The sequence below is a fragment of the Aythya ferina genome (genome assembly GCF_964211825.1).
Source record: "Aythya ferina genome assembly, chromosome: 2".
Classification (NCBI taxonomy): Eukaryota; Metazoa; Chordata; class Aves; order Anseriformes; family Anatidae; genus Aythya; species Aythya ferina.
In genome coordinates this window covers 108,328,977-108,341,077 of record NC_140297.1, presented here as the reverse complement: position 1 = coordinate 108,341,077, position 12,101 = coordinate 108,328,977, and positions in this window count along the sequence as shown.

Sequence of the window (12,101 nt, the reverse complement as noted above, 5' to 3'; positions counted from 1 at the left end):
CATTCTGTGATTCTACAATTCTATGATTCTGTAGTGCTTATCTACAAGCACATGTCTCTCTTCTATGTAAATTTGGAGTCTCGGTCAACTCTGAGTTGACTCTCACAAACTCCCACAGACCAATATCTTGAGCAGTAGATGGAATATTTTATTTTGATATATAATATATCTCAAATCTCCTAAGGTAGCTGCTACCAACAGTATCTCCTTTGTCAGAGCTGTATATCTTAAAATATAGGAGTTAGATACTGAAATTAATTATTAACATGAAGCCTCCAGATCTTATAGCTATTCCAATCTAAAATCATAATATAAAGTTCAAAGAAGCCAAAAGAAAGAAGACAGAGAAATTACTATTCAAAAGAAAGTCACAGGAAATACATTGTTGATACAGCCTATAGGGCCCTGTGTGCTAAGGCACCTGTGATTCAGGTATTTTAGTGACGGCGTGTGAATTCATTCATTACCTAGAGAGAGCAGGATTCAGGTTGTGAACCCATGCATGAACTGAGTTCAGTTTTTGGAGTTTAGCTCTATACATCACTAAAACTTCACCAGAAGTTTTATCCCTTTCTGAAATTCAAATTTAGACCCTTGATTGCAAAGATCAGGTCTACAGCATGAAGCATCTCTGAGTTATCTCGGAGCATCTGTTGCCTCAGAATCCCACACTGCCTAGTTCCAAAAGCCTCGCCTCCATGTGTCGTTAATGAGTCTGGGAACAGTAGCCAGGGACATAGAGGACAGCTTGGAAGTCTGTAAATTAAGAGAAAACTGAAGTTTGACATCCACAGCAGACAAATCCTAGGGATTCTGCAGCACATGTGCAAAAAGAATAGGTGCCTGAGTAATGGCCTAATGAGGAAAATGAGTCAGTGCCGGACTGTGTCAGGAATAGCACTTCCCCATTTTCAAAGACCTTTGTCCTGGTATAGGGATTTTTATTATTATTATTTTTATTTTTAATGGGACCTATTTAATATAACACTGCCTGAACTAATTATGTTAGACTACCCATCCTGCAAATTGTTCTTAAGGAGTAATTTGAACATCTGGAGGGAGGTCACAGGACAGGGAGTCACCTTATCAAAACTCTATTCCTGTTCTGTCTTGGATATGTTCCGGGGAACTCTTTAAAGAACTGAGGCTGTTCAGTCTAGAGGCTAAAAGTAGTAAAAGTATAAACTTGGATTTATGAATGACAGACTTAAACGACAAGAGTTTTGCATAGACTGGTGGCACCTGTATTTCATGGGTTTTGTCAGGTTCAATCCTGACAAAAATAAATGAGTTTTTAGAGCTAATGATGAAAGTAATTATAAAAATTCATAATATTGATTAGACTTGTCTTTTGTAATTGCTTTAGATAATATAATGTATAAAAGCATTCAGGGATGTAATGAACATTGTGAGAAGGATTGAGCAAAAAAGTATGGATTGAAACCAACACCAGACTTGCACAAGAAACAGAGAGCCCTTTTACAAGGTGACAGGAATCCAGCACAAAAAAAAAAAAAGAGATTGGGTGGCAGCTGTTTTCCTGTTTACACATTCATTCTGTATGTCTTGCTGACAGACTGCTTTACAGCAGACTGATCCTTCGCCGAGTGTCTGAGCATGGGGTCCTGTTATACCATGAGAAAGAAAACCTTTATTTCAACAGGCAACAACTTAGTAAGGAAACTCCAGGAATGTTTTTTCGATTTTATTTATTTATTTATTTATTTTCCCTAGCAGACCTATAAACACATTTGGGTAGAAGGGCTGGGCCACAGCAAAGGCTGGGTTCCTGCCCTCCTCATCTCAGCTGTCCATGGGGACTTGTCAGATTTGTTGCCATCACTGCAGCAGGGCAGGAGGCAGCTAAAATCAGCTTCCTGCCATAAGGGAATATGCGGCAGATGGCACTGTTTCTTTAGCAGTCTGCACCAGCCTCCCTTTCCCTTTGTGGGAAGTTCCAGGTACATTTTTCCTCCCTAGCTTCCCTCCTTCCAAGGGATTTTATCCCATTTTCTGTGATGGGATTCATCCCCAGCCGGCCGTATTGCTGTGGTGCTGGGGTGCCTGCCCCCCCCTCCGCCCCGTGCTCCTTGCTTAACACCACGCTGACTCCCAGCAGCAGCTTTCTGTAGTGAAAACCTTGTATTTGCATAATAATTTATTCCCATTGGTTCCCTCGTATGCTCAATTTAATTAGTTTGTAACATTTCAGTAGTGTTTTGCTCAGATGTTAATAGCATGTTGGGGAGGCTGAGCACGTTTTTGCCATGTCTTTTCACTTTCAGGGCACACAGACTTCTATCTCTTTCCATAACTTCGTCTTAGCATATTGTTTTATTGTTTTATTTTCTTTTTAATGCTAGATGCTTTGATGCTTATCTCCTTCCATCTTGTAGTTCTTATGCCAAAGAATTTTGAAAAAGGCTAATATTTCTGGGTTTCCCTCACCCCTTTATAATCAGACATTTAGATGTTAAATTAGTTTAGACTTCTCTAGATGTGCTTTAATTAGAGAGACACTTGTTTATTTACTACTAGCTGCATATGCATGAGCTGGCTTTCTAAATGCAGTCCTAACCTGAGAGCTGCTGAAAACTTCCTCTAAAATCAACCACTATCAGAAACTTATTGTAGATTTAGTCATTAAAAAATAAGTGAGGAATTTTATTTATCTTTACAAATGCTTACCCAAACAGGATGATTTTCTTAAAGAACATATGTGGTTTGGTCTCGAGGTACCTGGCCACCTGCCTGGAAACCAAAGCTCACCATTTGGCACCATTTGTGCAAAAAGAGAGTTCAGTGCTTCAGATGGGGAAGGTGAGTGTCCTGCAAGGGGAATGGGGGCTGCCTCACTCCATTGATAGTAAGCTCCAGGTAAAGGCAAACCTGGATATCACCCACAATGCAGGTCCAGATGCCTGAACCAAGGTTGCAGGCAAGATCCTGGATCCAACAGGTAGGACTCTTGTCTGAGTGAAGCAAGCCACGTATCTTCTGTGCTTGATCAGGACATGAAGCACTGCTTTCCCTCTGGAACATGGGAAAAACATGAGGTGTGGGTGCTGGAACCCACAGAGTATTTGTCCATGAAGTAGGAAACCTTCCCCTGAGGCTGACTGCTGACACTAATTTTTACCTCTTCCTGTGGAAATGGTGAAATAGTACAGAAAGAAAAGTGGCTTTCATGGAGGATGCAATATCAAAGCAAGCCTGACGTGAGACCCTAGAAGTTAGGTCCTCATAGGTGATTGAGGCATTGCTCTCCTTTGTACCACATCTTCCTAGCTCTTTGGGTCAGAAAGTAGTTAATTGGTTAAAGTGCCACTAGGATTAGGTGACTGTGGAGTGCTGAGTTTACAGTCACAGTTTTGAAGTATTAAATCCTGTTTTGGAAACTAAAGATAGATCTTTGCTATGGAAGTCAGGATTTCTTCACAACTGTTGTAGAAGAAATCCATGGTCATGTACTGCTGCCATTTTGAGACAAACCTTGCTGTCCATCATCCTGTCACAGAGCCATTTTGCATCTTGATTTTAAAGCAGGCTGATGAAATTCAACACATCCCACTGTGGATCTGGAGAGGACCAGGATTACTGAAAGTGCTACCTTCCTCATCACTATGGTTTGTAGCTTTGAGCTAGAAGAACATCTGGTTCCCAGCAATATAACACTGAGCTTTTTTTGTGTTCTTCTGAAATCCTCCCATCTTTCAGAGTTGTAAATATAAATGAGCCTTAATGCAACAATGAGAAAATGTAATCCTTGGAGATGCAAATGGGGGCAGTGGACTGGTTGAATTAGTAACACCCATGACTGTGAGTACAGGGGCTTCCAGGCTACTTGGACAATGGAAATAATAGAAACTATTAATTTGGCATGAAATCTCAAAAGTCTGTGGTGCCCTTTTGTCACCCTGAAAATATTCAGTCTTTTTGTTAGTTAGAAGAGTTAATTGACATTAAAGGATTTGGAATGAAAGACCTATCATTAGATCCTCCTTTCGATTCTCCTAGAAGTACAGGAGTGTTCCTGATAGCATAGACATGTTAACTGACCTTAGACAAGAAGTGTTGCCCTTTTTGTTTGTTTCTGATTACAGTTAACAACAAAATGAAAGAAAATTTCTCAAAAAAAATCTCAAGAAAAAAAAACTGTGTGTATTTGTGTTCCGGGAGAATGAATACAAAATGAGAAAAATCTTGCAAGACAAAGAAAAATAAACACACACGCACAAAAAAAGTGTAGATTAAATTATGTAATCCACATGAACAATATTATTAACAGGAACTATTCAGATGAGTAGAAGTTCAAAAATAAGCCAGTATCTCATAGGTTTGTTTTTGTTTTAAGACAGCTGGAAAACAATGTATTCTTTAATGATATATGCATGTTAATATAAATTGTGTACTCCACTAATCTAATACTCATGAAATGAGCACATCCATCAGGGAAATTATACAATAACTTCTTACTTGAACAAATCCTGCAATGAATATGTTATAAAAATAATTAAGAGATAATGTCAATTGGCTAGAACTTTATCAGAAGAGAATGGTCTCCATTTGTAAAATTAAAAAAGCCCAAGAAAAACTGTGGAGAGTTGTAAAATAAAGTCACAGTTTTTTCAAACTATGAGACTTATTCTCTGACAACATTTTATTCTATTGACATTGTTTCTATTAAACTAATTGATTGATGGATGCTTTAGACAGCTGATTGACAATTGTTCTTCATATCATTTTGGAAAAACTGGGACCTGATTAGCTTCAATAATGTTTTATTTCCTCCTAGCCAATAAAAAGTCAGCTCTATCAATAAAATAATAATTTCTTATTAATGTGCTATATATTTTTGAAGAAGAGGGCTATTTGATTTCTTTATATAGTCAATTAGACATGACAAGATATGCTTTGAATACATCACCACCCACTCATTTCTTCAGCAATGTCCATAAGAAAGAAATAAAAGAGGTATTTCCAAGCACCAAAAAAACCCTTGCTAATGTTTGGTTTCAGAGACAGGAAAAGGTTGGTTTGGTTCTTATTTAATCTCAAGCTTTTCCTTGGGGCAGAAAACATTGATATTTTCATTCCTCCTAGGTATACTGAATTTTGCCAGATTTTCTTTATATTGGCTGAATAGACTGCCTCATCTCCTGCACTGCAAAGACAGGCAATGTTCTGCAAAAATACAAAATGCCTAACAGCCTCTGGGAATCTGCACAGAGCTGGAAGTCAGCATTTAACTCCCAGTTCTGCCAAGTCTTGTTTATGTTTCCTGATAGTTCTCAGCCTTTGTTTTAGACCTACAGCTACCACTCGATGAAGCTAACAGGTTTTAGTCCCTGGTTACAAATAATTTAAGAGAGAAGTTGCATGGGTTTACTTCACATAGAGATGGAGCCAGAAATCCATATTCAAATTGTCAAAAGCCCTGATGTGATCAGAAAGTATAACACTGTACAGAAGTCAGAGTGCTAGCTAGGAGAAACACAAGTTCATTTCTCTGCCATAGCCTGTGAAAATCAAACTCCAATTTTTCATCTCTCAGAAAATCCCACTACATGCTCAATTTAAGCTGATTGCATGGAATAACTAAGGCAAAACAGAGCTGGAAATCCTTAACAAATGTTGGTGAAGCCATTTAATCTTGAACACAAGAGTTTCATGCACCTGTGAGATCCATTAGCTCTCATTTAAGACACTTAGCTTGCTTCATGTCACTTCTAGGTGACCTATGAAGGTGCTTCTGCAAATATTTGTGGGATTCTTTGTGTTCACTTTGCATCTTCTCTCTCTCTCTTTTTTTTTTTTTTTTTTTTTTTTTTTTTTTTTTTGTGGTGGTGTGTGTGTGATGGTATTGCTTCAACAGCAAGGGGAAAGGGATCTTCCACCCTGGATTACTTTATGTGTTGAGCCAGTCACTACAGATTTTAATTTCTAAGTTGAGACCTTTCAGCCCAAGATGTTCTACAAATGGAAAGGATGCAGTGTAATTTCTTCTGAATGAGAACTATTGAGTGATCTAGTTTATGTAGAAAGGCAGCTCTAGATAATGCCAGCTGGTATTTTCAGAGCCCATCCACCACATCAAGGTCATTGCACATGGGGAGCTCATAGACGGTCCCCAGCACCTAGACAGAGTTCTGGTGTCTCTGAGATCTGATGGAATCCCTGCTAATCAGTATGTGGTCTTAAAACCAAGTTGAAATTTAAATCCAATCTGAAGCAATTATTACCTGGTCCAGATGTTCTGAATATTCTGACTGATTGTATAAATGCCTTTAATTTTAATGCTTTTTTGTTTTGTTTTCTTTTAAATACCAGTGTTAATTGTACACAATGAATGATTTGATACATTATATTTATTTTTGACATTGTCTTTAACTGTAGCTATAAAAATGCATTTTACCTTTTTCAGAATACAGGCCTAATCTTGCTTTCATTTAAGTTAATGGCTAAATTGCTATTGACTGTGGTAGGAACAGCTCTATGCTCATATATATTTAACTGCTGTAATGTAATTACTTTCACAGTATGGATCAGTGTTTGTAATATAGGATTTAAGTTAATAATCCTTTTTATATTGCTATATATGTGAAAGGCAAACTTATAATATAGAAATAATATGCTCAGTGCTGGCAATATAAAAGATTAAATCATACAACTTACATTTTTCCATAATAAACTTGCAGATTCTAATTAGAACTAAAGTGAGCTCTGTCTATGGATTTATCTTAACTCACAAGGATTATCTTCTGCTTTATAATGTGAGTGCAGCTTTTATAAATTGAAAAAGAAATAATGAACTTCCAGGTTGATTGAAGCTGCCACAGTAACAGGGACAAGAAAGAGCTTGAAGCCCATTGGCAAAGTGTGTTTTAAAAATATATATCCTTGCTTATCTTAATTCACATTCTGCCTCATTTGATAGGCTCAGGATTTCACCTCTGTGAAGGAAAAGATGTGGTACATCATGTTTTGAAGAACATAAGCAGATTTGACAGAAGTCTGGAACTAAGGATGTGCTTTCATGGAAATGGAAATTTAAGGCTGCATGGATTTCACTCCCATCTCTTAAGCAACCATCTTGGACCATCTTCTTTTGGAAGAGACACCCACCATATGTACATTCATTGTCAACAGTTTGGATTCTGAGTTTTCTTGGATTAATAAATACTCCTGGTTTTCTAGCAAGCATGCAGAATATTTGGTAACATTGCAGAGGGCCATTGCAAAGGGACAAATCAGTTTACACAGAATTATTTGTGTAGTCAAAGGAAGTGTATATTTGACATCACAAGCCTGAAATAATTTATTATTGAGGTCCCAGGGCATTAGTAGATGAAATGTCCTGTAACAGAGACAATATTTCTCTGTACGGTTTGCTACACAAGTAAATATGCTGTCCAGTAGATAAAGTGGAATCAGAATACAGTTTAGTCAACACACACACAAAAAAAAATAATAATAAAAATACACTGGAGCTAGTTATCTAGAAACTTCCACAGCTAAACCTCCCATTTCAAGAGACAGAGGTAACTCTGGTGTATGCTGCCACTGCGAACAAAGAGGACAACCACACAACACTGAACTGCTGAGTAACAAAGGCAGTGGCTTACCAGCACAAAAACACTCAAGCACTTATTTAGTAAGGAGTATCAGGAGCTATTATTCCCAACCTATTTTCTGTAGCACAGTCACTGCTGATATGGTCAATCAGAGATGCAGCTGCCCTCATGACTTGCACAGGGAATCCACCTGATGAAGCGTTCCTAAAGAAAAAGTTTGGCAGTACCTGTGAAATGAAGGATCTCCTCTTGCCCCATGTGAAAGTACAGAAGGCGAGGGTGCATTGGATCTTAGCACACATAGACATAGAGACTTTATTTTATAAAGATTTCTGTTTATTACAGGTGTCCAGCAATCACCACCATCATACTGTGATCAATAAGGTGAATATACGTATGTAGATAAGAAGCTATACTGCCAGGGAGCAAGTATATATTTATGTAGTAAATATTGAGGGAATAGAACTAATTAATAGTAGCAGCAATTAAAGATAGTAGGAAAGCTATTAGATATAGTAAAAATCAGTAATATAGCAGCAATAATAGATTAGCGTTACAGATTCAACAAATTTATCAATAGTATAGCAGTGAATATACTTGTTATGGATTACAAATTTATCAATACTATAAGAATGACTATACTTATGATAGTTTAAACTTTTCAAGACTATACTTAGGACATGCTATGTACATATTAAAATTATATATGTTTCATAAAATTACTGATACAAGGTTCACGAAATCAGAACTGCTGGCCAAACAACCAAAAAAAGGTCTAAATTAAGAAAACTAGCCTCAGAAATGGGTTAATAACAAAAAATGGTCTCAGAAGAGACGAACCCCCAGAAGTGGGCCCAGTAAAATAGCAAACACAATCTCACTTGGAAGTTCATCCACATCACAGAGCTCAGAGTCAGCCAGGCATCCTCAGTGAAGATTCAGTTTGTTTAGGAGATGCTGAAGGAAAGAAAACTTGATGCATGAAAAGTTCTCAGAGAGAGAGAGAGAGAGAAAGAGAGAGAGACAGAGAGAGAGAGAGGCAACCAACAGATGATGATATTTCTTATTCTTCTGGACAAAATTTTACTTTTACAGACTACATTTTTTCTTTCAGGAGATAATTTGCTGCTACGATTCCTTGTTTTTGCCCTCAGTGTTGGCATCTTCAGAATGTCTCTGGTTCTTAGGTACTCAGCTGCACTTCAAAAAAGCCTGCTGTGCCTTTCAAGGATGTTCCTGGTTCCCAGGCCTAGTTCCCAGGCTGGAAGGCATTTTCCTCTATCAGTGTTTTAATAGACATTTTCTGTCAACATTTTTCTCATTATAGCCAGGTCACTTTTATTGCTGCTCCCATCACTTCACTCTCTGGCGTGTGTGTGTGTGTATTTGCATTAGTAATTACCCAGTCAGAAACTGGTGAGAACCACAGAGCCAGACTTTACTAGAAGCGTGATATGTCTGTTTGCAGAGCATAAGCCTTTTAAGACGAAACCAAAATTTCCTCCCTCTCTCTTTCCCTCCGTCTTTCCCTTCCTCTCTCCTTCCCTCCATCCATTCTTCTCCCTTTCAAAACAAACAAACCAAACCAAAACAAACAAACAAAAACAAAACAAAACAAAACAAAAAAAAACACAAACAAACAAACAAACAAACAAAAACAACACTTTGTTTTCTCAGCAGTAGAAGAGCTTTCAGAGCAGAGTTGGGAATTTTTCCTTTTCCCTCCCCCAAAAGATGTAGGCTGGCTGTCAGAGCATGTCCTAAGACATGAGATGCTATTCAGACTTTGGGGTGGGAGAGAGTGTGCTGCTTTTGAGGCAGCATATTCTACTTCCACAAAGATCTGTCTAACCTCTATGCTAGTGAATCAAGAAACAACAAGATAAGGATCCTCTGCCTTGCCTAAACATTTCTGAAAGAAAGGCTGTCCTTGTTCACTTTCAGGTGGTGGCAGGCTGCAGACCCTGGGAAAAGAGAAGGGTACGAGTGCTCTCTATCCACTTCTCTGCTCTCAAGGGCTGCAGACTTAAGGCACAGCTCTGCTCACAAGTGGCTGCATCTTCTGCCAAAGGTGCCTCTCTTCTCAGAGCTCAGATCCCCACACTGCAGCCCACAGAGCCTACAGGCAGCTCCTCTCTGTATTTCAGACTAGGTGGGAATTGGGGCTCAAATTTTCCATGCTCCAAGACGAACCACCAGGATGCAAACCTGCATTTGCACATTGCATTTAATCAATTTCCAGAGACTGGCAGGGAAGAGAAGGTAGATATATTCTGCCTTCCAGTATCTTCTCTTAGCCACACTCCATGCCATTGCATTAAACTTCCTTTCTGGACCTTGATCTTTTTTTATCAGTCCTTTGGAGTGCTTACCTTAGCAGAATTAGCTATAGGGATGTAAATCAGGAGTTTGGAGTGTTGGTATAGAAACTGTTTTCTAATTAGTTCTGCTCAGTTTTATAGGATTTTGTAAACTTTGGCTTTTCTTTCATCCCAGACAGTTAAATTTCCCATGTGAATAAATCATTTCAAAGAAGCATAGTAACATAGAAAGGTTATATCAGATGGGACTTTTGGAGGTCAACTAGTCCATCCTTGTGCTATAAAGCAGAAGTGATTTCAAAGTCAGATCAGGGTTGCTCAGGGCACTTACCTGTCAAGCTTTTAAAATCTCCAATGATGGAGTTTCCACAAGCTTTCTTGGTATGTGCTGCAAGACTTCAGAACTTTTGCTGTAAAGAAAAATGTTTTTATATCCAGCCCAAATTTCTCTGGATGTAAGTTGTTTCTGTCTTTTCACTCCTGGCCTCTGAGGAGGGTTTGGTTTCCTTTCTCTATAACCCCTGTTTCAGCAGTGGAGGGCAGTTAGACCTCCCCTTGGCTTTCTCTGCGAACAAAGCAACTTCTGCTCCCTTTCTTCATGTGCTGTTTGCTCTAGCTGCCAGCCACCTCGATGGCCCTCCACTGAACTCAGCCCAGCTCATCTTCGTCTCTCTTGGACGGGGTGGCCTTAAACTGAGCACAATACTTCAGGTGCAGCCTCTCCAGTGCTGTGTAGAGGGGAATAATCACGTTCCTCAGCCTGCTGGCTACACTTGTGCTAAAGCCACCCTACATGAGATCAGCTTCCATTGCTGAAGGCATACACTGCTGGTTTGTGAGCTGTTTGCTATTAACCAAAGCCTCAAGGCCTTTTATGCAGAGCTGTCTCTCTGCCTGGCCCTAACCTGTGCTACATCATAGGACTACCCAATCTCTGGAGGAGGACTTTGGATTTGCTTTTGAGCTTTGTTTATCAGCTCAGTTCTCCTGCTAGTGGAGCTTCATGTGAGTGGCAACCATACCTTTCAGCACTCTGAAGCCTTACCTTAATTTGACTGTAGGAATGAGCTTGCTGATATTGCCCATCATTTGGGACAGTGATGGACATCGTTCAGGACACGTTAAATGGTATCCACCTCAGTACTGCCAGTTTACTTCAGTTAGACTTTAATACATGCCAACACAGTGCAGCAAAATCTGAATTTCTGTGGGCTCTTCTTCCTTAAGTTCTTATTTTTGTTTTTGTCTTGTTGTTGTTGTTTCACCTCTACAGCCATAGCAAGAAAATCATGAAATTGTTTCTGCCATCTTTATGATTTTAAAAAAGCAAACTTAGATCTGCATCACGTTTGACCAAAACATGTTTAGCAGAAACGTGGTAGTTACGGTAGTAGTGGTAATGCTACTGAATGAGATAGTAATTATTTCTTCAAGTTCTAAGTCTTAAATAAACAGTGTGTGCCTAAGTACATTTCAGTGCTTTCCAAGAAAATAAGCAAAAAAATTCCTTCTCACTGAAATGGAAAATGAGGTATTTGTGGATGGAAAGGCATTCAGTAAGACAGCTGAAATGTTTCCAGAGGAAATATTTTCACATAACATCTCAAAACTCCTGTCCAGCTACCTTATCTATCAAGATGACAGCAGCAGGGTCAACTGGGTATTGCATTTTTTATATATTTCTAATCCATTCTGCAAACATACACACACGTGTACATACATGTACATGTGCATGTGCTTACACTTGCACACTCTCCTTCGTTGTCTTTCCCCATATTTTTTGCTTCTTGCAATTGCTGTCATACACAGAAATGTAAAATGATTCACTTTTCTGCTTAGTGTAAACCTGCTTTCCACTTAGTCTTACTAATGAATTCAAATCTTCAGATTTTGGTTGCAGAAGGGCTCTAAGTTTTGTTGTTGTTGTTGTTGTTGTTGCTTTTTTTTCTTTTTTCCAGGTTTTTCTTATTCTATAGGGGAAAAAGGCTTCTTGCAAGCTATTATTTTCAGCTCTTAACTACATAATAATAATAAGGTTTACTTTTTTTAAATCAAAAGCCTAAAGCTTTCTTCTGATTTTGTGTAACATAAACTTTCTCTCTGCCTTCTTCTCCCCCACAAAGCATAAGAATTGTAAAACTTCAGAAGTATCTGCATCTGATACTGTTTTTGTTCTCAGTTTCCTTTATTCAAAACCATTTACATC